At 53.2% G+C, this 5000-nt stretch overlaps 1 non-coding gene across 1 annotated transcript in view; it reads right to left on the bottom strand.

Moving 5' to 3' along the window:
• LOC124744493 overlaps window positions 1–1481 on the bottom strand; it is a 1909-nt gene extending 428 nt beyond the window's left edge. Inside the window, exon 1 of the ribosomal RNA XR_007010789.1 lies at window positions 1–1481. This exon is cut by the window's left edge and continues 428 nt beyond it. This is a non-coding gene — a ribosomal RNA (small subunit ribosomal RNA).
• Window positions 1482–5000: the final 3519 nt, after the last annotated feature.

Raw genomic sequence — 5000 nt, 5'->3', positions numbered from 1 at the left:
AGTAATCGCTGACAGCACGAAGGATGTCACGCGACTAGTTAGCAGGCTAGAGTCTCGTTCGTTATCGGAATTAACCAGACAAATCGCTCCACCAACTAAGAACGGCCATGCACCACCACCCACCGAATCAAGAAAGAGCTATCAATCTGTCAATCCTTCCGGTGTCCGGGCCTGGTGAGGTTTCCCGTGTTGAGTCAAATTAAGCCGCAGGCTCCACTCCTGGTGGTGCCCTTCCGTCAATTCCTTTAAGTTTCAGCTTTGCAACCATACTTCCCCCGGAACCCAAAAGCTTTGGTTTCCCGGAGGCTGCCCGCCGAGTCATCGGAGGAACTGCGGCGGATCGCTGGCTGGCATCGTTTATGGTTAGAACTAGGGCGGTATCTGATCGCCTTCGAACCTCTAACTTTCGTTCTTGATTAATGAAAACATACTTGGCAAATGCTTTCGCTTCTGTTCGTCTTGCGACGATCCAAGAATTTCACCTCTAACGTCGCAATACGAATGCCCCCGCCTGTCCCTATTAATCATTACCTCGGGTTCCGAAAACCAACAAAATAGAACCGAGGTCCTATTCCATTATTCCATGCACACAGTATTCAGGCGGGCTTGCCTGCTTTAAGCACTCTAATTTGTTCAAAGTAAACGTGCCGGCCCACCGAGACACTCAATAAAGAGCACCCTGGTAGGATTTCAACGGGGTCCGCCTCGGGACGCACGAGCACGCACGGGGCGGTCGCACGCCTTCGGCTCGCCCCACCGGCAGGACGTCCCACGATACATGCCAGTTAAACACCGACGGGCGGTGAACCAACAGCGTGGGACACAAATCCAACTACGAGCTTTTTAACCGCAACAACTTTAATATACGCTATTGGAGCTGGAATTACCGCGGCTGCTGGCACCAGACTTGCCCTCCAATAGATACTCGTTAAAGGATTTAAAGTGTACTCATTCCGATTACGGGGCCTCGGATGAGTCCCGTATCGTTATTTTTCGTCACTACCTCCCCGTGCCGGGAGTGGGTAATTTGCGCGCCTGCTGCCTTCCTTGGATGTGGTAGCCGTTTCTCAGGCTCCCTCTCCGGAATCGAACCCTGATTCCCCGTTACCCGTTACAACCATGGTAGGCGCAGAACCTACCATCGACAGTTGATAAGGCAGACATTTGAAAGATGCGTCGCCGGTACGAGGACCGTGCGATCAGCCCAAAGTTATTCAGAGTCACCAAGGCAAACGGACCGGACGAGCCGACCGATTGGTTTTGATCTAATAAAAGCGTCCCTTCCATCTCTGGTCGGGACTCTGTTTGCATGTATTAGCTCTAGAATTACCACAGTTATCCAAGTAACGTGGGTACGATCTAAGGAACCATAACTGATTTAATGAGCCATTCGCGGTTTCACCTTAATGCGGCTTGTACTGAGACATGCATGGCTTAATCTTTGAGACAAGCATATGACTACTGGCAGGATCAACCAGGGAGCTGCGTCAACTAGAGCTGAGCAGCCGGCCGCCCGGGAGTGTGTCCCGGGGGCCCGCGCGAACACGCAAGCGTCCGCTCAATCATTCTGCAAACAGGAGGAGGCTGAGCTCCCCTGCACAATACACCTCGAAACCCTCTCAGGTCCCGGCGGCGCGCAGCGCCGTCCCAAGTACTTGGTCGGGTTCGAGAGAGGCGCAATCGCCCGGAGTTAGGCGAGTAGACGCTTTCGGTGCGACCACCCGTGCTCCCAACTGAGCTTGCCGCTGCCGACAGAGGCCCGGGAGCGTGCTGTCGTGGCATTGCCGGCGGGAGACAACACGCGCCACCTACGGTGACCGGCAGCTCCAACGCCAGCGCCACAGAAGGACAAAAGCCCCACTTGGGTGCCGAAGCGAACTCTCCCAGCACAGCGCACGCGCCAACACATCCGCACAGCTGCGATACAAACCACCAGCGAGAACCGCTGGGGCGACCGAGCAGCAGACGGCGTCGCGGCGCCGAGCGCCGGGCGGCAGCGCATCCTCAACGCACACAGTCCTCAATCGGACCAGCACACTGAAGATGTCCACCGCGCTTCGCACCGGGCCCGCGAGGACCTACTTTGGCCGCACGGCGCCGCGCGCAGGGTGCGCCGGCGCGCAGCTGCGACGCCTGCCGCGTCCGTCGGCCGGCGCGCCTGCCACTGGCCGCCCCCACCAGCCGGCTGTAGCGCGTGCGCCCACGCACCGCGCGGCCAGCACGCCGGGAGGCGCCCCCTCACCGGCCGGGGACGGTCCCACCCAGCCACCGCCGCGTATCGCTTCACACCCAGATGCCGTTCAGTTTCGTCGGCATGGTGGGTATCGCTGGAACAACCGGTTAGTACCTCAACCTATCGTCGCCATCACCGATTCACCCCTAGCGAGAACAACCGCACCACAACAGGTTACCATTTGTTCATTTGCGTAACTTCACCAGAAAACGCAGGCGTCCATCGCCATTTGCAACTTCCACGATTATTGCATGCCTGTGTCAGGTGTCACGCCACACTACGTCTGCCCACATACACGCAACAAAATGTGCACGCCTAGACAATACGTGGAAGGTGGCCCCCGTACGTATGCGATGTCCATTGCTCGAACGACTGTCAACCGGCCTCTGTAGCATGTCGCAGATATGGAACGCGGTGCACCATGCCATCACGGTGTGTGAGGAGAGACGACTAGGTCCGAATACATCAACAGACAGCTCATGCTGATCGCCATCCACGGCGTCCGTTCCTCCCACACGTCTCTATGGCGTACCACACTGCAATCCAGCTCTCATAGGGAGACGACACGTAGCTGCGTGCACAATATTTGCACTGTATGGTCCGCCGTTTTTGGGCGCAGTCGTTGTACGGTCACACATGTGCCACGATGTATCATTCAGTACATAAGGACGAATGTGCAGTACAGATTGTGGTTTACGCGTACGACATTAGCGGACAGTTGACACAGGCCGCACCACAACGTAGCCTGAGTACGTCGCATGCGGAGGGCATTGAACATGCAAAGTTCTCACCAACCAGCTTGCGAAGGCAGGGGGCAAGGTGGGGACGTGGGGAGGGGCGGCATGTACGTCCTGCTGCCATCCACATTACAGTGTACAGCAGGAGCATGTGGAAAGTGAGCAAGACTTGCAAGGTGTTTAACATGAAGCGATACACAGGGGAGCGGGGAGTGCGAGTAGCGAACTATATTGCGAGGGTTGCGGGTGGGCAACACTACACTAATTGAACGAGTCGTATAACAATTACAGAGCAGGTTTAGGCGACAACGTGGGTTACGTTAGGCGACAACGTGGGTTAGGTTAAGGCACGACGTGGGTTAGGTTAAGGCACGACATGGGTTAGGTTAAGGCACGACATGGGTTAGGTTAAGGCACGACATGGGTTAGGTTAAGGCACAACATGGGTTAGGTTAAGGCACAACATGGGTTAGGTTAAGGCACAACATGGGTTAGGTTAAGGCACAACATGGGTTAGGTTAAGGCACAACATGGGTTAGGTTAAGGCACAACATGGGTTAGGTTAAGGCACAACATGGGTTAGGTTAAGGCACAACATGGGTTAGGTTAAGGCACAACATGGGTTAGGTTAAGGCACAACATGGGTTAGGTTAAGGCACAACATAGGTTAGGTTAAGGCACAACATAGGTTAGGTTAAGGCACAACATGGGTTAGGTTAAGGCACAACATGGGTTAGGTTAAGGCACAACATGGGTTAGGTTAAGGCACAACATGGGTTAGGTTAAGGCACAACATGGGTTAGGTTAAGGCACAACATGGGTTAGGTTAAGGCACAACATGGGTTAGGTTAAGGCACAACATGGGTTAGGTTAAGGCACAACATGGGTTAGGTTAAGGCACAACATGGGTTAGGTTAAGGCACAACATGGGTTAGGTTAAGGCACAACATGGGTTAGGTTAAGGCACAACATGGGTTAGGTTAAGGCACAACATGGGTTAGGTTAAGGCACAACATGGGTTAGGTTAAGGCACAACATAGGTTAGGTTAAGGCACAACATAGGTTAGGTTAAGGCACAACATAGGTTAGGTTAAGGCACAACATAGGTTAGGTTAAGGCACAACATAGGTTAGGTTAAGGCACAACATAGGTTAGGTTAAGGCACAACATAGGTTAGGTTAAGGCACAACATAGGTTAGGTTAAGGTACAACATAGGTTAGGTTAAGGTACAACATAGGTTAGGTTAAGGTACAACATAGGTTAGGTTAGGTTAGGTTACACGTTGTTGTAAGGAAAGGTGTAGGGGGGGGCGGGGGCGGCAGGTTCGTTGATAGTGATTATAGTAAGTGAATGCTTGTGACATGATCAGATTTGTCACGTCAGGATGCACCTTTGGCTTATTAGAGGCGGCGCTCCAATTCTATGCTTGTGTCAGACCTGTGTCTTTGACTCATGTCATTGTTTGTGCGCTGTGACAGGAGGTACTATTGTGATGTTGGGTGCACCGTTGTATAGGACATGTGTGGGTGTTGGTGCCTGATCTGCGCAATGGTGGATGTCGAAAGGGTGGGATATTGTATTTTCCGCATGGACCTCCTGGTCTGGTTGTGATAGTGTGGATTGTGTAATGTGGCGGAGAGGATGCACTGGATGTTGTTCCATGCTGGTGCTTACATATTGTATGTGCGCCCGTTAGAAGCAGAGAGTGGTGCGTGATCAGAGTGGCTGGCTGACGTGTGGTTCCCATTGTGGGCAGACTCTTTCAGCATGTATACGGACAGTTGTATATATATTCTGTAGTTTGATGGCTCTGCATTGATTACTAATCAGCGCCGTGTGTACGGGTAATCTGGTTCCAGTCCAAAATGTTCCATCTGTGTACATTAGTGACAAAGACTCCCCTCATGCAGTGGGGCTCGGTCTGTTATAACTCTTCCGCGTAATATATTTGCCCCACGTTTTTGCGACTGCGAGTGCGAGTGCAACGCGCATGGGGACCGACATGCTGATGGCTCGGTATCGGACGCCG

Source organism: Schistocerca piceifrons, unplaced genomic scaffold, assembly GCF_021461385.2.
Source record: "Schistocerca piceifrons isolate TAMUIC-IGC-003096 unplaced genomic scaffold, iqSchPice1.1 HiC_scaffold_295, whole genome shotgun sequence".
NCBI classification, from domain to species: domain Eukaryota; kingdom Metazoa; phylum Arthropoda; class Insecta; order Orthoptera; family Acrididae; genus Schistocerca; species Schistocerca piceifrons.
This window is presented reverse-complemented; position numbering and strand designations above follow the sequence as displayed.